This window comes from Rattus norvegicus, chromosome 2 (genome assembly GCF_036323735.1).
Source record: "Rattus norvegicus strain BN/NHsdMcwi chromosome 2, GRCr8, whole genome shotgun sequence".
NCBI classification, from domain to species: Eukaryota; Metazoa; Chordata; class Mammalia; order Rodentia; family Muridae; genus Rattus; species Rattus norvegicus.
In genome coordinates this window covers 145,532,603-145,554,734 of record NC_086020.1, presented here as the reverse complement: position 1 = coordinate 145,554,734, position 22,132 = coordinate 145,532,603, and the positions used below count along the sequence as shown (strand labels likewise).

At 42.2% G+C, this 22,132-nt stretch overlaps 2 protein-coding genes across 17 annotated transcripts in view; one reads left to right on the top strand and one right to left on the bottom strand.

Annotated features, from left to right (window-relative positions):
- The window catches only part of Med12l (mediator complex subunit 12L), a 323,000-nt gene that overhangs the window by 171,583 nt on the left and 129,285 nt on the right, over positions 1-22,132 (bottom strand). The gene's annotated exons all lie outside the window — the stretch shown is intronic.
- The window catches only part of P2ry14 (purinergic receptor P2Y14), a 40,477-nt gene that overhangs the window by 8,340 nt on the left and 10,005 nt on the right, over positions 1-22,132 (top strand). For 2 of the 8 annotated variants that reach the window (XM_017590600.3, XM_017590599.3), the window contains exon 1: positions 14,859-16,361. The exons of 3 other annotated variants lie outside the window; for them this stretch is intronic. The gene's annotated coding sequence lies outside the window, so the exon portion shown is untranslated. Of the gene's footprint in view, positions 1-1,888; positions 20,843-22,132 lie in introns of those variants that run through there. 3 more of the 8 variants (XM_063281221.1, XM_039101621.2, NM_133577.2) reach the window with 3 other exon arrangements.

Here is a 22,132-nt window from a genome sequence, read left to right as displayed (position 1 = left end):
CAGGCATGGTGATGTCCTTGAGAAGCAGAAACAAACAGATCTCTGAGTCTGAGGCCAGCCTAGTCTACAAATAGCAAGTTCCAGACAGACAGAGATACAGTGAGGCTTCATTTAAAAGAAAAATAGATATAAAAACCAAAGACAACAAGAAGCATCTCTTTAGGATGAGAGCCATGCTGGCCTCGCCCCAGGATATGCTTCTCAGAAGACTGGGGAGACAAAGTCCCTGCCTGGTACAGTCAGCAGTTTAAACCAATACAGAAAACAGACAGGGTGGCTCTCAAGGAGTTTTCTTCCTTAAGCACACATTAGAGTAACTGCTGTGTCATTGGTATGGGATGAGTACTTTTGTATGAATTCAGCTCCACAACACAGAGAACACAGCAGCTCTGATCAAAACCTTCCTATGAGTAAGAGTAAGATGTGTTTGAGGACCTGTCTCAGAAGACCTGTTCTCTGCAGACTAAGTCATCCATGATCTTTTATGGGGTTTAGATGCTCTTATGTTCATTCTTTAAAAACATCAACTTAGAACACAAAGACCATCATTGCTGCTCTTCAGATAAAGGTATCATCATTCACAAAACATGTTAAATTAGAACAGTTCGAGCCACTCCCTTGAGGTGTACTGTGGAGTTAGAAGCCTTGTGAGAGTGAAGTACTCATCACAATGAGTTTTGGAAAAATAACATATTTAGTAGAGCGACAGAGCACACACAAAGATAAAAACGCTGTTCTAAATAGCTGTATTTTGACAGCTGCTTCCTTGTACGGAGCTTGTTTAAGCAAGGTCCACATCTTATCCCAATTTGGAGTCTGGCCCCTTGCACTGCATGGGAAGCTGTCCTGGGAAACACTATCAAGCAAAGGCCCATGAACTTGTGCATAAACGAGTCTGCTGTTTTCAGTAACTCTCTGAGCGAACATTTTTTCAAGAAAACGTCAAGTAAACTGCTCAGGATCCTATGAGCGTGAGCCTGTTCCCTTGAAAGAAAGAAAGGAATGAGGCATTTAATTTCCTGTTTTCAAGCATATCAGCTATCAACATTCCCTTAATAGTAGCTATTTTTATGCCTTTCTTTACATACAATGGGCAATCCTTTTCATATCCAAAGGGCAAAAAGTGTAAAGGGAGCAAAAATTAATTAATTAATTAATTTTAATTAAATTAGAAAACAAAAAAGCAAATACCCTCCCAGGAAAGATTGTCTTCAGTCACATAAATGTTTTGAAGTTTTTAATGATTTCAGTCAAAGTAATTTGTTTTTAACAGTGTAAGAAAAGCTTCCATGTAAGAAATGTTCTTGAATGAGCTACCAAATATTAAATTAGGAAAATTTCTCATACTTTACAGTATAAAAATAATTCACTATCACTTGCTATCAAGGAAATCTAAGCATCCTAGATCTCTGAATCATGTTGCAAACACTCCAGGAGAGACTGGAGTCGGCTTGGTTTCCCTGGACCAAGGACCAAAGCTCTGCTCCTGTTGCCAGAACTCCCTTCCAGCCATACGTCCACGCTGCTTGCTCATTCACTGCCCCATATCCTTAAACTCTTCCAGAACATCAAATATTAAACAACTGAGTAACAAAAATATCTATCTCATAGAGGTAACACTAATATGGAAATCAGAAATGTAACAAAAAACAAATTATTAAATGGGTATTTTTATTAATATAACTCTAATCTATATGAATTGTGTTTGATGCTAAGTTTGCTCATTCACTGAAAAAAGTGTTTTCTACATGCTTTGTATTGTATATATACACATATACACACATGTAAATATATAGATATATAAACATACATATATATATATATATATATATGTATCAACCCAAAGTTTCTCTTGTTGGAGACACTTCAAATCACATTCAATGATAGGGATCAACTAAATTCATGTTGTCTCTGTGTTGTGAGAGTGTAGCAGGTGCTGGGACTCAAAGTCAGGACTTTGTTCATGCTGAACACATGCTCTAACAGGGAGCAACATCTCTGACGCTCTTGGTTTCATTTCAGCAGAATATTTTAAATATGGAAAAGCTGAGGCTATGAAGATAAATCTTATTAACAGAAACCCAATGGGCCTTTATAAAATGCTGCATAGAGCCATCATTATAATACAGTGTCTATAGCAATATTGTACCACAAAGAAAATTACTTGGGTGAAAGGGGTGCTAAAGTGAGGGCAGTGACCTGGAACTGAATCAGAGTGCCCCTGTGCATCCTTTCCAGGAGACCCTATGCCTTCAGTTTAGGCCCTCCTGCAGTGAAGTAAAGTCAAATGCGTCCAAGCCTCCTTTATCTTTTTTGCCACTTTTAAACCCTAGGGCCACGAGACATGATTGCACAGCTTTCCCTAGGCCCCTGAAAACGGCGTATACACTTGGAGTTGGAGGTACTCCAACCTATTTTCATCTATCAGGAGAAATACTGATTTCAGCAAAACTACACCTGTATATAAGGCATACCAAACCGGAAGTGTTTCTGGTGAGGCCATTCCCATGGTCCCCTGGAACACTGTTTATAATGCCCTCCAGCTTGTCTCACATTAGGAAGCTTTGTGCTTCCCACTCCATGGACAGAATTCTTGAGTATACATATACTACAGAAACATGGCCACTGATCTGACGAAAGTTAGGATCTACAAGTGGGAAGGGTCTACAGGTGTGCCCTTGAGATGATGGGAATGAAGTCTGAAAAGCGGTATAGGATGTAAGAAAATAAACAAGTAAAAGCTGGCAGGTGCTGGGCAAGATTTAGTGGCCAGAGCCTCTCATGGGAGGACTAAGGCAGCAGAGGCAGAGGAGCACCATGTATAGGAAGCCAGCCTGCTCTGTGCATTAAGTTTCAGGCCAGCTAGGTTTTACTATGAGCCATGGTCTTAAATAAGCAGGTAATGTGCTAAACAGTACAGAATCAGGCCATGGGGTTTCTTCTGCTTCCTGGAAAAATCTTAGAGATTCCAAACCTACCTTTGAAAAAACAGACTCAGTTTCTCTAAGTGTACGCAGACACTTAGACAGTAGTGTGTAAATGCAGAATGGCCCAGGCCAACAGCACGTGGAGGTCAGAAGACATTCTTCCATGTTGTTAGAGAAGGGGTCTTTTTGCAGTTTTTCCACTGTGTATGTCAGGCTAGATGACCTTTGAACATCCGGGGATTCTCACATTTCCACTTCCTATCTCCCCATGGGGGTGCAGGAATCCCAGCACTGTCTTTTACATCACTTCTGGGGACTCAAACTCACTCTCAAAACCATAGCATTAAGCATGGTAGTCTAGAGTATCTAGACTACTCCTCTTCCACCCTCCTTCATTCTGAGCACTGTGGTAGGCATTACCTTACGACACTGGTCCAATCATCACCAGGCTTATGATCCTGGAGAAAGACCTCCAATAGACGAACAACCAACAGCATCAAGAACGGCGGCCAGCAGCTTCCCAGGTGAACCATTTGGGACATTTTAAGATCACTATGTCAGAACCTGGTTAGTGATGATAGCATGCTGTCGTGCAAAGATTGGGGTCAGAAGCTTGATGTGATGTGGAGAGCAGGTTGAGGCCCTCCCATAATGGACACAGTAAAGTCTCTCCTTAAAAGAGAAAAATCTGCTCTAAGTCTAAAGACCACCAACCTGAGCCATGAATTGGGAGGAAAACTGATGACACTGAATGTCATATATGGAACCCAGTAGAATAACTCCCCAATACTAAGAACTTACAAATGTCAATGGCTCTCTGCAGTTCTCAAGTGCCACTCACTCCTGAGTTCTTTTCCTTCAGACAGGGTAACTTTCCTACTCTCTCCTCTAGGAACTGCAAGTCTGCCTTGCCCTGCTGCCCTCGGGCATCTCCCTCCCTCCTTCCTTTCCTCTTTACAGAGACTCTGCATTTTCTCTTGGGAAATCTGGCTCCATACCCCAGGAGCCATTTTATGCTGAACAATCGGGCTGGGGGAGAAGAGAGTGCAGGAACCATGTCTGTGAGAAGTCAACTGAGATTGCTGTGAATACTACAGATCTGAACGGAGAGCTGAGAGCTGAGGCAGGCAGTGGGGTAACTACAGGAAATTTTCCCAGGCATGGTGACATCCTGGGTGGGAGGTCAGGGGACGGACGCATCACCAGAAAGAGAGGCAGAGACAGCTTGGATAAAGGATGCAGCTAGTGTGAGGAGAACATTGATTGGGTAGGAGCCGCAGTCTTACAGAGCCCCGTAGGCTGGCTTTGAACCCTGGATTTCATCCAACAACCATGAGTCAATCAGAGCCCCAGAGAGAGATGAGAAACAAGAAGGAAAACTCTTCTTCAAGATTCTTTTTTTTTTTTTCACTCTAACTGAAGGAAGGTTTTCAGTAACTAAGCACAACTAAGCAGCAATAGTTTTATTGGAAACACATGGATTACATCCAGTCCATATGTGAAAACCCTCTATGCTGGTCAAGGCTCTGCTAAGAGGAGGTTACTTTGTGCAATCCTAAGCCAACTGCCAAGTCTCTGCCTAAACTTCCTAGACTGCAAGAAGTCTTCGATAAAAGCCTTTTTGTCATCTGACAAATGCATTGGTTGCTACTGCTTTCCTTGGTAAAGTGTCCAGTTCCTAGGACAGCACAACCAACGATGACTTAAACTTGACACTATGTGAGCAGACTCTTTGAAGTACATCAAACAAGTAATTTCTAATTAAGGGAAGGGAATAATTTCTAAATAAGATCGCAGCAGTTGTGTATGGACAAAAATCAAAGCCTAGTCTTGGAAGAAGAAAGTGGAAAGAGCTCATAAAGGACTAGCTCAACCTGATTTCTTCGATGGGCATCAGCAACACAAAATAAAAGGGGAGAGCTTCTAAGCCTCAGAGAAAAGTCATCCACAGGGTGGGGTAGGGGAATGCAAGTGACCCCACTAGGTCATGATTTTCTGTTTAAACACTGCTTACTGACAGCTGGCCACACTAACATCAACACTGCTGTGTGGGTATTACCTCTCTAGATTCTTTCCACAGCCTCATGGGATACAGAGATTTTTCTGCCAGTTCACTGATGCATAGAGAACTTCCCCAGTGACTCTGCAGAGAAGCGGGGGACGGAGTGTTGGCGCCTAGCAAGTCCAACCCTTAACCTCTGTGCTGTATTAATCCCTAAGAAATGAGTCCTTGCTCACAGGGTATGTTAAATCACGTTGCTCTTGGATTCTTTCTTTCAAACACCATTAAAGGAAACATTAAAAGTTCCACTTAATTGTTCTAAGAAACAGATCTAAGGAAATCCAACTAATGATGACACTTTTAAGGCTCTGATAGTTGGCAAAGTTGATAGGACCCACACTGCCGTCAAGCTTGAGAGTGAAGACCAGAATAACTTCGCAAATGAATGCTATTTATAAACAGTGGACATTTTGTCAGCCCTTGTTAGGATAATGAACTGTGAGTGCCACATTTGTTTACTTCCTGCTGGTTCAAGATGCTTATAAATTTTCAGCCCTACAAATGTAGTGTCATAAGTTTAAACTCAAGCAGATGCCCAGAATTTTAGGGCAAGTTGAAAGGATTCCAATCCTTTCATTGTTTGGGAAGTTCCACATGCTCATCACACATTGGAATGAGCACGACTCCAGGTGACTCATTACAGGGCACTGAGCTGTCTCTCTAGAGGCCCAGGACCTGCTGCTGGTCTACTTACACCTACTCCTACCATGCAAAACTACTGGCTTCCTCGTTGATCATGCTGACACTCACACCGGGCTTCCCCTTCCCACACCACCCACCAGTCATCTGCTCCAATGATGCCCTGGGAATGAGGACAAATAGTGACAGTAGATGTTGAGTGTGAGTAACTTAGTTTATTACAGCAAGAATGACACTTCAAAGAAAAATAGTCATTTTACAAGATAAAAAAGGAAGTTATTACTTTTGAAGCATTAAGCCTTAATGTTCCTACTGGTCCATATGAGTGCTTCGGAAGATGTCACTAAAAACAGGCTCTTAAAAAGATGCTAGACCTCGGGTCAAAGGAAATGAACACTGATAATAAGACTGTGATGTTTTCTCACAGCATAGACCTCGGGTCAAAGGAAATGAACAGTGGTAATAAGCTTATAACGTTTTCTCATGGCATCAGTCAAGCAATTTCCTCAGGCTTCTTTCTCCACTTTCAAAGAAAGCCTGAACTATTCATACCTAGCAACAGACTTGTGACCTGACACCCGCCCAGGACCTTCCCAGGCCAACTCATTCAGGGAAGTGAGCTGCAGTCTGTACTTGACTGACGAAAGGCAAAGTGTTATGAACACACCTGCATACACACACACACACACACACACACACACACACACACACACACTCTCTTTACAGAGCTTATAAGTCTCATTTATATAATATAATGAATGTGTTTATCACACAGCAATACTGGGATTTGTTTCCAAAACATCAGAATCAAGACCTAAGATTTAGAGAAAGCAAAGCTCAGAGGAGACCCACGGTCAGATGTGCCACAGAAGAGAAGGAAATCAAAAGGCAAGGGTAGGGGGTTGGGGATTTAGCTCAGTGGTAGGGCGCTTGCCTAGCAAGCACAAGGCCCTGGGTTCGGTCCCCAGCTCCGAAAAAAAAAAAAAAAAAAAAGACAAGGGTGCAGTAAGAACATGGTGGTAACCACTGTAGACCCAGATATCATTGTGGAAATGTCATGGACTCTTCAAGTAGTAGATGAAAGAATTCAACTGAGTATTTATACTTTAAACATTTTCAGCAAAGTGGTTCCCAGTATATGTCAACACTATATTACACCAGCACTCACTATATAAGTCAAGTCATCCCAGAACTGCCTTCATCTAGGCATCAAACACTGGGCTTTCAAAATATTTTAGTTTCCATGGATCCTATTCCAACTCTCCAGTCTACTCATCCTGGTGTGAGTATGTCCCCTGGTCTGCCCAAGACACCAGCGCACTTCTGTGGTTTCACACTCCCAAGTATCCTGTTATAAACTCTACTTTTTCTCTTGGTTAGGCCGTGGATGAAGGAATGTTTTATTTCACTTCAATCCATATAGCACATCAGAAAAGTCCGCCTTAAATCTCATAGGCACAAAGGAAAGCTAAGCTTGGTTCAAAGGGAGCTTCTGCTTCCAACAGAAAGTCAGATGCTACACTCACAGTCACTTAAGTCCACAGCAGGCAAACAGGCACAGGCAAGAGTGGAAATAACACTGTGCTATGTGAATCTCAGCCCATTTACTAATGCTCCTTCTTTGTATATTTAAAATGTCAATTGCTAAATGCTCTTGAAAGCATTTTAATAGATGTATTTAATACTGGTAACAAAACTACACAATAATCATATGCACGAATATGTGAGGTGCACATGTGCATCACTTAAGAACAACCAAAAGCAGACAAGTAGCACAGAAATAATTTTTTAAAAAAGTCAAGATTCTAGTGGTTGCATTCATTGACCCTATGTCTGTCCAGCTTACATATGCACACACAGAGCTGACCCAGTGGCTTCTCTCCAAGCACAAGCCCATCTCAGACATGCTTGAATAACGTCACAATGTCAATATAAAGCTACTGCTTCAATGCAAAGAAAACAGCAGACAGTTTCTAATCAAGTATGAATCCCCATGACCCAGGGACACTGAGTCCAGTTGTTCTGAATTATATGTCAAACATGGCAGCAGACTCATGAAGTACTTTTTTAGTTAAAGAATAAAGAAAGTCGTAAATCAAGACATTTAATCAAACATATGAAAACACCAGGCAGGCAGGTGACAGAAAGGAGGGAATCCTCTGTATTTAGGGCTCAGATACCACCTGATGTCATCCTTAGCCTTGGTTGGTGGAGTCAGTGGTCTGTAAATACACCCCGAAAGTTTACACCCAATAGTCACAATGATGTTAGTCAAACACAGGGGGACTCAAGACAGTCCAAGATAAACTGTCATTAGGTTCTATGCCTGCAACATTCCAACCTCCCCACAGTCACTGAAGTGCTATTGAGTCCGGAGGTTCTGCTGACATGTGACTCTTTCCAGGAACTTCTGAACACACTATAGGCACGAATCCCAAATATCACCCAAGAGTTAGGAGATCTGTGTTCAAAAACATCACTCCATGTCACATGACCATGGCCCAGCATCCATGGTTATTCAGCTTTAAGTATTCAGACCTACAAAAGCCTCTCACCATACAAACATCTGGGGCTGCACAGTCAGGGAACAACTGTAGAGAGGGGAAACTCCAATCTCTTACTCACAGGACAAAGCAGAGCCCTGAAGACCCAACAACACACCAGTCATGAGGAAAAGGTTTCCCAAAGCAGAAGGAGAAAAAAAAGGCTTTATCTAAATGTCTGTTCTACTGGAGTTGTGCAAATTCTGAAGAAGCAATCTAATACTCTCCTCTTCTGTACCATCTCAATTTCTAAATGTTAATTCAGTGCCTTTTGGATTTCAAAGACCTCTGTGAGGCCATGGCTGGGAAGCACATGCTGGTCTCATTCTAAAACAATGGTATTTTCAGAACAACCCAGCTTGAAACTATTTTGCATAGCCTCAGAGAATCACAGTAATACTTGGGGCAGCAACCACAGCCTTCTCAACCAAAGGTCCATTTACTTCATTTATATGGGCCTTCTGTCGAAGACTACAACTTTAAAGAGGATGAGAGTGTCTGCTCAAAACAAACGTTTACAAGCACACACGTAGACACATGTGTACCCACTCATACAGTGTCTTATAACATGTCTAGAACAGGGGAATCTTGATGCACACTTTAGAGTGCTACAGAAAATGGTAGAGGAAATGAAAAACTAGAGAAGAAAAAAAGATCCTGAACTCTTCATCACAATGAAAGCGTAGCAGAGCTTTGAACACCTCTACCACATCCCACTGTCTGTATCCATCCACCCACTCTGAGCATCCAGTCCCCGAAGCACTATGACAGTAACAAGCTGAGGGTCTAGAAAACTCTTATGACCGCAACCTTGCTCATATCTTGCTTGGAGATCTTTATGATTCATCTCATGGTGGCTTTAAGCAGTTCTGTGCCTCTTAATTCAGAAGGAGCAAGTCACATAAAGTAGCCTATAAATACACCAAAGCAACCCAAGGACAAAGAGTGAAATGATGGGATGCCCAGGTTGTGCCTTTCCTATCTAGGCACATCAAAAACAGAGCTTCATGGGCCAGCGAGATGGCTCAGAGGGTAAAGCCATTGCTAAATAAGCCTGATGACTTGATTCGATCCCCAGAACTCAGGGAAAGGTAGAAGGAAAACCTAACTCCACAAAGTTGTTCTCTGACCTCCACATGCACACTGGGACACACGCGCGCGCACACACACACACACACACACACACACACACAAAGAGAGAGAGACAGGAGAGGGAGAAATAGATACTATTTAAAACAATAGAACTTCATATCAGAAAAATTGAAACTTAATCCAGTGTGTGTGTGTGTGTGTGTGTGTGTGTGTGTGTGTGTGTGTGTGTGTGTGTGTGTACACATATAGACTTAAAGGGAATGAGAGGAAGGTAGTGAACAGCCCCGTAAACAGAAGGTAGCCTAAGCACTGCCCTGAAAAGCACTGTGTTAAGCCATGAACATTAGATTTAATTGCCATTTCAAAGCCATGCTTTCTTGAGACAATCGTTCATTACCCCTTAGAAATGCTAGGTGACCCCACAACACATCTCCCTTTCATCATTTCTTCACATGGTAACCTATATTGATGAGGGCAACAAATATTTGTTCTTCTACATGCCCAGCACTCACAATGTTTCTCACAATGATGTCCTGAAGTGCCTCCCATCACTACTTTTGTATAAGGGATAATCTATAAAGAACAGAAACACATCGGGCTTAAGTAATGCTCCCACGTACGTACCACACTGTGTGAGCAAGAGAGCTTTCTAAGTAAAATAAACTTATTCTAGAGTCTGTGCTCCTAACCACACAAACATATTTCCTCTCAGATCACTAAGACTACAGGTCAACAAATGCTTCAACTGCCTTAAAAAAATCAATATGCAAGAACAAGATCCTGTGAGTGTTTAAACTGCAGGAAGTCAACTGGCAAGAGTGCAAGGGAGATTACACTGAAGCTGAAAATTAAGTGCAACAGAGAAAGAGGAGATACACACTTCCCAGGCCACCTCTCTTAGCAACCACTCCAAAGGGTTCTGAGCAAACAAATGAAAAATGTGAGCATCTCCAGTGCCCACTTTTCTCACAGGACACTGACTCCTGTCGTTGGAAGAGCCCATGCTTTGGGCTTCCTCTTTATTTTCTTCTGCTGTCTCCAACAGAAGTGCAAGCACCACCCTAAGCCCTCCCAAGCCACGAAGACTTTGTACGTGGACCCAGTAAGTGATACCTGATTTAAGTGAAAAGTTTTGTAAAATCAAGTATCATTTCCTCCCGTGGTCCATGGGGGAGAAAGCTGTCTGCGGGGTTTCCAGTTTCCAGCACTGTGCAGATACTACAGTCCCACACATTTCTCCAAAGGAACAAAATTATGTCAGAAAAACTGTAACAGCCCATAGAGTCATCAAGAGCACTTGCTTTTGCAGACCACCTATTTCAGCTAGACATTTTAGTAAGAGACAAGAGACCATGCGTCCTGTGAATGTTCCAGCAACCATAAGGAGAGAAGCAGCACCGTTTAACATATAAGGAAAGAGATTTAGAGAAAACACACAAAAAGCACAAGTCTTCTCTAACTCGGGACTTGGCGCAACCTTTGAATCCAAATGGGATGTCAGCAGCAGACAAGTTACACACAGGAAGGGAAGGATTAAAAAGCACTCACACAGATGTGGAAGACTTTACAAAGCCACAGTGATGACAAATGGCTAAAAGCAAAATGTCTAAGACCAGACAACTAAAAGGTTTCTGCAGTAAAATAGAGAAAATGATTTACTACAAGGATTTGTCAACAGAAGTTTCTGTTGAGATGTAACACTAAGAAGACTCGATATAATGGTGTGTGTGTGTGTGTGTGTGTGTGTGTGTGTGTGTGTGTGTGTCGGTCTGTCTGTCTGTCTGTCTGTGAGTATATTAAAATATAAGAGCTAATATTTTACATACATGCTAAGTATCTTATCTTTGGACTAGAAGTGCTTTTTAAACTTTAGGTATTTCAGGTTTTATAATATTTATATATATATATATAATGAGAAACTCAGAAATGTAACTAATTCCAAATCCAAAATTAAGTTTCATACACGACCCATGTGACCTGGAGGCAGTTTTCCACAGTACATTTAGTGAAGCAGTGTCTGGGCTGGGACTTATCATGGGAGGATGTCATCCCATGAAATCATTCGTTGTGTCTTGTCACAAAGTTTTCTTTATTTTGGAACATGTACAATTTCAAATACCCTCAAATATACTCTAAACTGTCCTAGATTTATACACCTTCACTCAATTGAATGGGAAGTGGCCACCCGGAAGAGGGAGGGGACAACATCTCATATGCAGTGGACAGGACTTACCTGGTCACTGGAGGTGACTGGGAAACAGCAATGCTTAGGAATCAGGGGGAGAGGCTCGGCCATAGATAACAGTCACCCTGCCTAGGCAGTGCACACAAGGGATGCCAGTTTCTCTGAAAATAGTGGGTGTGACTGTCTAGAGTATCAGAGAGTGAAGAAGATGAGTGCTTTTCTTCCTCATCAAAAGGTCAACATAAACCACACTGAGCCTCAAACGGTACCTGTGTAGCTAATACGTTAGCTAGGCTGCTAGCGAGAAGTGAAACAGGTAGCTATCAAGGATGGAGAAGAGTTACTTGGCCTCTTAAAGAATCTTAATGTGTGGCATGGATCGACATTTTAAAATTTATTAAAAGAAGGCAAAAGGGAATTAGGATCAAAATGTCTTCTGCTGGGAAAAGTGTGATGTCATCAGTGGTTAAATGCCAGTTACTTCCTCGCACCTGAGAGACTTCCTCTTTTCAGCTAGAGTCTTGGGGCCCCATGTCTACAGATTAACAAGCGAAGGACAGGGAGCCAAGGTCAGGGAGCCAATCTGAACAGCCTGTGAGTACTGCCCCTCCTCCTAGCCAGACTGGCCAAATAACTTCATGAAGCAGATTGAGAAGGTGCCAGCAGAAGATCTACCTTTCCTCTAGGGACCACCATTATCATCTGAGACACAAGAACCAGTGGGCGGCTCTATTAGAATATAAGGGTAAGCCACCCTTCTCTCCCCGATTCTTAGTAGGAAGATAAGAGAATGCTCTATAAAGCGAAAAAGCAGAGCTGGGTTTTAAGGATACAGAAGACTTCAACAGGCAAGGAACAGACCTTTTCCAGGTGAAGGTATGAGACCAGAAGACACAGGATGCACGGTGTGACTGAAAATGACGTATGGCCCAACCCTCATTAAAATGTGGGTGTGGCTGCTCTACTCTGTTTTGGGGGTGAAAAGGGAATCTACCAGGATAGGAGTTAGTGGGGTGATGACTAAATATAAAATACAGATTGGACCAAGTCAGACACAGTAAGAAGAGGTGTACCTCAAATTAGTACGTAGAAATGAACTCTCTAGCAGGCAGGTCCAACCTGTCACCTCCAGGCTGCATGCATCTCATGTCCATTACTTGTTGGTGCCTCGTCAAATGGTAATGTCCAAGGCTGGAGATTCCCCATGTCTCCTCATGTAAGCCAGCCAATTTTATTTGACACCACGTCTTCAATCCCAGACGATGGCATTACCTCACTGGACATAGCTCATGTCCTGTCCCTGGTCAGTGCAATTCCTTAGATATGGAGCTCTGAACTTTAATAAAGTTCAAATAAATAGATAAATTCCGCTCTCACGCCCTATCAGTTCTCCTTTCAGTTTACAAAATATAAAACAATTATGGACAGAATTCTCAATGCCCACTTTCCTCCAGGCATGTTCATGGGTGGCTGGCTTCTCTGCAATGCTTCTCTATGCTAATCCAATAAAAGTGAACCAGGTTGGAGCCACTCACACCCCAAGCTCCTTGTCTTAATAAATATACATGCATCTTACTCAAGGATTTCTAGCTGTCTAGGCACATTCTGGTAGTTAGTGGGTTTCAGGCGAACAAGGCTACTGCTGCATACCACGCAAGTATTTTTTTTTTACGCTTTGTTTTATGCCGTAGGTCACCAGACTTCGGAAACATGTGAGCATATGCCACCTCACTGTGGCTTTCACAAATACATATTACAGTAATGTGAAAGAGAAACAAATATGCAGAAGTGTCACTTACAAAATGTGCATACGAGTAACATGGAAAAGAAAATGAAAACTAATGTGTCTCACGGTTTATATTCTTTTAATTCCATGCATTAAAAAAAAAATGGTAACCAGCAGAGATCAAAGACTCAGGGACAGACTTGCCTGCTCTCACAGCTCAAGATCTAGGCAGGAGAAAGCAAGAAACAACAGCTGTGGTCCAGAGCTGTGGTAACACCCAAGACCCCTGAAGTAGCTATTATCAGAAGATAGTTAGGAAATGTTAGCTGGCCAGCTAGGTGGAAGCAGAAATAAGCAGCCTTTCCTTGCTGTTGCTGTAAAGACAGAGTTACCCTGTATGTGGAAGTAAGAGACAGGGAAACTACTTCCAGACTGGGTCCAAGATAAACTGAAGGCGGGCTTACTGGAGTCCTGGCATTATCTCAGTGTTATTTAAAGGATGAACTTTGTATCAATGCTCTTTTGTTTGTTTGCCCAGGATGAGACTAAGCCCTTAACTTTTAAGGTGATATACTGAGAAGGATATAAGTCCCACTTAGGAATTGCTCATTTATAGAATTTCCCATTTAGTATTTAAAACCATGACTAAGGGGAGATCACTGTGCATGAAAGCACTTAAATCCAGATCATTAGTGGTCGTATACCCTTTCACAGTCTCGGGATACACAGGAGTCAAAAGGAAATGATGGCCACGCATCTTTAGAAAGCACAAAAGTCTCTACAGGGAGCGTGTGCATGATGCAAAGTTATCCAGCCTAAAAAGAAATGTGATTCTGCTACATGCTTTAGCATGTTATGAACCAAACTCATAATATACTAAGTGAAATAAGGCAACCATGAGAGGGCTGAGTGATTCCACGTGTCTAAAGTACCTGCTGAAGTCAGATCCTCGTGGATAGAAGCAGAGTGGCAGTTTCCAGAGACTGAGAGACCGTTTTGTAATTTTGACAGAGTTTCAGTTTTGAAAGATGAACAGATCATTTCTGAGAACGATGGTGGTAATGGTGACAATGAAGTAAAACAGATGTCACTGAACCATCCCTTAGAAGTGGTCAAGAGACTGAGTGTGGTGGCTTAAACCTGTAATCCCAGCACTGGAGAGGCTGAGGTAGAAGCATCAGGCATTCAGGCTCAGCTCTGAAAGATACTATTTAAAAACCCAGAGGCCAGGCGTGGGGCACACCTCTAACTTCATCCAGGAGTGCAAAGACACAAGGAGGGCAAGCACCGAGCTGCTGAGCGCGCTGAGGAAGCCCAGGTGGGCCTGATAGCCCCAGAACAAAACAGGTCAAGATGGAATATCTGTGTGCACTTTCACAATTAAAGCAAACAAATGCTGCCTAACAGTATCCTTTTCAAATAACCGGTAGGCTGAGCAACAGGCAATGCGGATAGACTTGTGCAGTTTCCAAGAAGTCGCCCAGGAAAATAGATTTTACAAGGTAGAGGGGAAGCACACAGGAACCATTTTCTAATGCATCTGCAAAGGGTGTGAAAAGAACAGTTTGATGGTTGCTTAGGAGATACCAGGGAGTTTGAGGAACTTTTACTTTTGCCTCTGTAAGTCAGAGAGACGGGCAGGAGGGGGAAATGATGAGAGAGGGGGAGGGGGGGGATGAGGCAGGTCCAATGCTGGTTGGAAGCCTTCAAAGTCAGCCTGAGCACATTGGTTGAGAGATAGGGTGGTACTGTGTTAATCCAGAGAACAACTGGAGAGCAAAAAACCATGGCAACCATTTATTAAATACTCAGAAACGGGTCCTTCAGCAAACCAGGATGGAAATACGGCTGCCCAAACTCCAACTGGAGTTGTACTGATGGACTGGAGAAAGGTCGGAAGTTCCTTGCCTGTTGAAGTCTTCTCTATCCCTAGAACCCAGTTCTGCTTCTTCGCTATAGAGGTCAAGGCATCCGAGTCCCAGAAGGGGAGACTGGCATCCTTTTAACCACTCTCTGCTCATCCGTTGCTACACTGCCAGTACAGGGCAAGGATCCTGTGGACACCCACAAGTACAGCCCTCCCATGACAGGAAAAGCAAGCACACAGTGTGCTTTATTCTCGGAGAAATGTTCAGTTTTCCAGAAAAAAAGAAACAACAATAACAAAACAAATGAACAAACAAAAAACGTTAGCTAGTTAAAACCATGTGAATCAAAACTTTAAAATCTGTCCAAGCAGAGAAAACTGTAGCTATTATCACTACAGCTTCACACAAAAGGTCATGGCTAGGCTTGGGAAAGACCCACCCTCCTGAGGGCTGGGTTCCTTTCCCTCTCCACACATCCTTTCATGCCGTTTACCCTTAGGTACCCTTAGGTTGGGCCTTGACAATCTGTAACTCTTAGCAAATCTACATCAGCTCCAACTTATATAAGCACAACTTAGAGCCGGCCTCCAAAAGCTGCTGGAAATCTGAAGTGCTCGATGCTCAGGCGTTTGGCGAGCCGTCAACATTTCAGAGGGTACTTCAAATGTTTTGGTTTGAGACCTAAAAGAGTATTTCCCGCTTGTCAACATGCACAGCCCAGGCAAAAAAGCCAAGTACATTTCCCTCAGCACCGGTCAGATGTTATATTCAGGCACTGAACCAATCTCACCTAGAGGGGCTGTGGAGAGAGGAAGGATCGGTAAGTGGGAAAATTCCATCCAGTTCAGGGTATGGTAAAAGACAATCTGTAATTCCCAAAGTAGGAGGGCTTTCTGCACTTTCTGCACTCTCCAAGAGTGTTCTTATGGGAGGAATGGAGCACTGGGTTTAGAGGTGAGACTGGACTTTTCCCACATTCAACAAGGTAGTGGAGCGTGATTTCCTTCTGGGGCTCGTGCACTAGGAATTGAGAATTTCCCTTTTAAGCAGGCTGTGCAGGACGGCAACATGGGTTAGCAGAGATGGGGTTAAACGGAGTTATCTGATACTGTAAAGTGGACAAGTGCAGCTGGGTTATGACGCAATCCTCAGAGCAAAGGCAGTCCAATAACTAAAATGCTCAGGAAAGAAAACAAATGCAGAGCATGAAGGCCACAACCCCACCGGGACTAACGCCAGACGTGAAGGACTTCATGTGAGGAAGTCCTCGTATTCTTCTCCGAAACACTAATGCCTAGGCTACTGAGGTGGGCGTACTGGTAAGTCACATTTTAATTTCAAAAGAAAGAAACAGGAATTAAATTAGCTTGATAGTGCTGTGTCTTCGGGCTTAAATTTTCATTTCCTTGATTCTTAAGTTCCGATTTCTTCCTCTAAGACTTGGCAAACATGAAGAGTGGTTTTAGTTTCATGACCATCGAGGTTATGCTTTTACAGTTCAATCTATAGTTTACTTTTCCATAAATTGTAAAGTAACTTAGATGCAGCCTGACTAATATTTTTTCTAACATAAAATATGCTTACAGTAAACTTTAGTTTATTTATTCAGCTACCTAAAGATGGATAGTTTTTTTTTTTTTTTAAAAAGCCCCATTTGATGGGAAAATTGTAAACTTGCAACTATATGGAGAGATGTCGAGACTTGACCACAGCATGCCCTCATGCTGAAGAAAGTTTAAACGTAGTAAATTCAGCATTTACTCTCTCCTGACAACTTTAGAATATTAGCTAGCCACAAGAAATTATCATGGGGGGTATAAAAATACCTGTAATTTGATCATTCTTTCCAATAACAAAGGGGAGACCTTTCTCTTCCTTTAGCTCCTATCATGTGGACAAGAGCAAAGGGACACCTTGACACTGTGTATGATTTTATATGACAGGGAGGATTTCTAGTCAACAGTCCCATGCTCTGAGCTCGTCGGTCTTTGCCCTCCAACTTTAAGACTTCACACATATGCTATTAGATCACCGGATGTTCCAAACAGCCAGGTGACACTGGGAAACCCTCTTTATGTCTCTGTCTTACCAATCTGAAAAGGAGGTTAGCAAGTTTCAGGGACAAGGTGATTTGTCTAATTAAAGGGCAGAGGAGCCAACCATCTGGTTCCAAATCTACTTCCTTGTCTCTAGCATACAATGATTCTGTCTAATAAAAATTGTAATTTATGCATAAGTAGAAGAGAAATGCAAGACTGTGCAGAACTGGTTAGCCCTTTATAGCTGGATGTTTACATAACAAGGGGCAGTAATCGCATTATATAAAATAGTCAATATTATTGGAGTAATAGAAAAGGGGAAGCAAGCTTTGAAGATAAACAGCTAAATCTTGATATACCGAGATGCTGAATAACATTATTTGTTTGGGTTTTTAACTTTTTAACTGGTTTCACCACTGTCCTAGCACCTATTTAAAAAAAATATCTACAATAAAAAACAAAAAACAAAAAACAACTAAGGTTTATGTATCTGGCCCATAGCAGCTGTTCAATAAAAATTTAATTCCTTTCCCATCCTCTGCACTAATAAGTCAGTGAGAGGTAGTACCGCCAAGGGCAAAATCAACACAAAATCATTCAAGCTGTAATCCAAAACTGAGAGAGTTACAAAGTCATTTGTGAAACTGAGGAGAAAGGAAACCTTTTGTACCAACTTCTGTTAACTGCTACAGATAACTGAACAGTGTATCAAAGACCAGGTAACAAACAGCTCCCAACCAGACCCACCCAGTGCAGCCTGCCCTGTGTAACCTGCATGCACGCAATCCAGCCATTCCTTACCATCCTGTTAGACGTGTGTGTGTGTGTGTGTGTGTGTGTGTGTGTGTGTGTGTGTGTGTGTGTGTGTGTGTGAAGTAATTAAACCACTTTGCATGTGGTTTAATTACTTCATCAGTCTAATGTTCCTTTTTAGTATTTCTATTGCTCAGTATACACTGATTAGAAGCTAAAATATTAAGACTAACAAACTAAACAGAATCTTAAATTCTTTTATTAGAAAACACGGTTAAATATACTTTAGCCAGTGTGTTCAAACTTTTTTCCTTAGGATCACTTTTCGCTCTTAAAGATCGTGGCAGACTCTTAAAGAGCTTCTGACTCTTAAAGAGCTTCTGTTCATATACCTCTCTGCGCTACTATTTGGTAAACTAAAGTTGTGAAAAACTCTAAGATATTAATTTTAATGCAATTTAAAAGAGCTTGAAATATTAACCTAAATAGCATGAGTTCAAAAGGAGTTTATATAGGTAAGAGGCATTCTGCTGTATTTTTGCACACCTGTTTAATAATGGTCCATAAAAGGCAGGCAGTTCTTAGAGCCATGGACCAATATACGCTGTTACAGAATGATGTCTTGGCTAAAGAATGGCAAAGATCTAATCCCATGCAGATAAGCAGATGAGAGTAGCATGCCATGGTGCATCAAGCTACATTAAGACTAGGCACCTCTGGGGTTGGGGATTTAGCTCAGTGGTAGAGTGTTTGCCTAGCAAGCGCAAGGCCCTGGGTTCGGTCCCCAGCTCCGGAAAAAAAAAAAAAAAAAGACTAGGCACCTCCTCTCCTACTGAGGCTAGACAGTGAAGCCCAGTGGTGCCTGCAGGAGAGTTGGGAAGGGAAGAAGACCCAGCCCACTGTCATACAGAGACCACAGCCACATTAGGTGGAGCTTGGGGAATTCTGCAGAAGAAGGGAAGAAGTATTGTAGGAACCAGCTGGGTCAAGGACATTACAGCCTCAACTAAGCTAGGCTCACAGGAGCTCACAGAGCCTGAACTAACAACCAGGAGTGGTTTCTTACAGGTCAGCTATACGGTGTTGAAGTCCCACCTACAATTTACGTTCTGTTACACGGAATGCCTTCTGCCTTAATATTTAAATAGATCTCTTACTCATATTTAATAGGCTAATTATTTGGAGAATATACATTCACATAGAACTTTCTAAGCCTAAGTGTTCATTTTACCACGTTAGAAGCAGGGTTCATCGTGTTACTGGTATCCTGTCTCAGTATCAGGAAGTGGCAACTCGTGACGTTAAATTATAGTTTTCTATAATTCTGTTCTCTGAAAGAAACTAACTAAAGGAACTGGTAAAGCACACAGCCCGGATGAATAAATTATAGCCACAGTTACACAACGATCATGTGTAGGAATAGAGATGTGAACCCTTACGTCAACACTCAGAAGAAATTCAGAGTGCTATTATTAAATTTGAAACTTAGTGAGCATTTAGATTTCAACTTAGTCTTCCCAGTAAAGTTTATGTACACATTCAAAAAAAAAAAGCCTCAAACACACTGAAATCTCAAGCACTTCTGGTCCCAAGGATTTGGGGCAAGAAGGATTCAAACTGTACATATAAAATAAGATCTTACCTATTTACCCATATGCATGTGTCAAAATGATACAACAATCACAAAAGTTACAGCATGGGGACACTCTGAATCACAGCACTGGCTTTTTGTGTTGTTATGATTGAAGGAGATAAACATTAATAACAAAGTAAATTTTTTAAACGTCATCCAGGCTTGGCCGCTGGGATGAGAATGTATACTAAACCATGAGCCACAATTATTCCAGTCTTGTGACCAAAGATGTCTACATAATTTGTCTTGCTTACAATGTGACAATTTACAAAAGAAAACATTTTAAAACTCTGCAGATTTTGACCGCCCTCATCGTTTGAGAGTTAAGTGCTTAACTTGCCCAGAGCTGTGCGCACAAATTCATCCAAAAGTCAGTGAACCCTGAGCTGCTGTCAACGCAACTCTGAGCCTTCCTAAAGCAGAAGGCAGCAGTTAACCCTGTACTCAGGGGGCTCACCCTCAGGATGATGGTGTACATACAGAATCCGGAGAGGTTGGAAGTATTATTTAATTTTAAGGATGTGTTTATCTTATGTGTATAAATGTTTTGCTTGCATGCATGTATGTGCACCTTCTGTGTGCCAGTACCCTCTGAAAGCAGAAGAAAGAGTTGGATTCCCTGGAATGGGAACTTATTAATGGCTGTGAGCTACCATGTGGGTGCTGGGAATAAAGCCCAGGTATCTGCAAGAACTATAAACCATTCTTCAGCCTCGTTACTTTAAATAATTATGAGAGGGAACCAATGGGAGGAGAAGCCCTTGGTCCTGCCAAGGCTGGACCCCCCCAGTGTAGGGGAACGTCAGGGCAGGGAGGTGGGAAGGGGTGGGTGGATGGGTGGGGAAACACCCTCATACAAGAAGGGGGATGAGGGATGGGATGGGACTTTATGGACAGGAAACTGAGAAAAGGGGATAACCTTTGAAATGTAGATAAAAAAAATCTAAGAAAAAGAAAAAAAGAAAATACCCCCAGTGAGGTGCCAAAGGGCACAAGTAGGGGTGCGCCTGCTGCAGCCTTCACAGAGAAACAGCTCCTGAGAAGGTACCATTAGGCCTGAGATCAGCAGGTCTGAGGCAAAAGTAAAACGGAGACACAATCCCAGACAGACTTCGGGGCTCCAATTGCCTTTGCCCTGGTGAATTTCTGCTCTTTTAGAGTTCATTCTTGCTAGACTGACAGTATGGAGGCCCAGTCAACCAGTTATTTCTGTTACTCCCTTGTAGTGTCTGACAAAGTCAGGAGGTCATTCTTTCAAGGCCCTACCCATGGCCCGTCAATTCACGGAGACCCAAAACCTTCGAGACTGTGAGACGGACTGAAACCATTCATCTGCTCCGTCCAGCCTGGCACAAAAGGACAGAGCCTTCAGAAGGTAGCCAGAAGATTAAACTCTTGTCCTTCAATTTTAATCTCAACAGAACCAAAACCAGCTAAGTAGCTAATTTAAAACAAAAACAATGCCCGGAAACCGGGAAAGGGAATAACACTCGAAATGTATATAAGAAATACTCAAGTTAATAAAAAAAAATAAAAATAAAAAAAAATAAAACAAAAACAAAACAAAAAAAGAAACAAACAAACAAAAAAAAAAAAACCAACCCACCTATTGGTTTACCCAAAGGCATGAGTATCTACTCCCTTGCTGTTACACCCTCCCACCCCATACCACACCGTGCCACACGTCAGCTTTGTTGGTGGCTTTTCAGATCTATACACAAAGCTCCCTCACTTGGGCCTGTGGAGCCTGACCATACTGACACAGGGCAGGGTAGGGGCTTCCCCCAGGCATCAAGAGAACAGTGGGGATTGCTCAAGCTGAAGAATTTAGCACAGTGAGTGATAAGCCACTTGCCACCAAGTGAGTTTACACAGGGTGGATGCAGCAGAGACCCTCGAGGGGAGAAGAGCACAGCTACCTGACACATGGCGGATGGGGATGTGCTCAGCACACCATGTTTCTCTTAACCTGTCTGCCTTCCGTGGAAAACTGAGAAGTTCTAGATCAATCAGCACTCGTGCTACGGCTAGGAATCATTTGCAGGGTTGCCATACAGAACAAACTAGGGAAAAGGATTATTTTTAATTGAACGCAATAACTAGTTAAGGCCAATTTTAAACCAATTTTAAACATCAACAACCTTAACTGCACTCTGTGCTCTAGGACACAGCAGGTATGCACCTTGAATCATCTACTCAAGCTTTCTGGATTATTTTTTTTCCAATAAAATGAGGATTGCATCCATCTTCCAAAACATCCCAAGAACTTGAAGGTTCACAGCTGTAATTCATCTATTCTCCAAACCACTTTTCACGTACTCCCTTGTCTATTATCCGAGCTACTTCTGTGCTTTTGCTATTACTGACAGTACTTCAATGTTTCAATATTTCCTGATACACACCAGCAAACATGTTGCAGCCTCCCCTAGAAGTTGAAATATTCCACCATAGAAATATTCCACCATAGAAATATTCCACCATAGGATAGGTAAATGCTTATTCTTACCAAATAGTTCCAATTCACTGTCCAAGGTAATTTACTTAGGAAACGTAATCCTGGGTATTATTTTTAAGTCTTAAAACCTTACCTTTAAAAGTCCTGAGCAATTTTTACAACGGTAGTCATGTGCATACAAGTTGAAATCACTTGTTTTAGAAAGGGAGA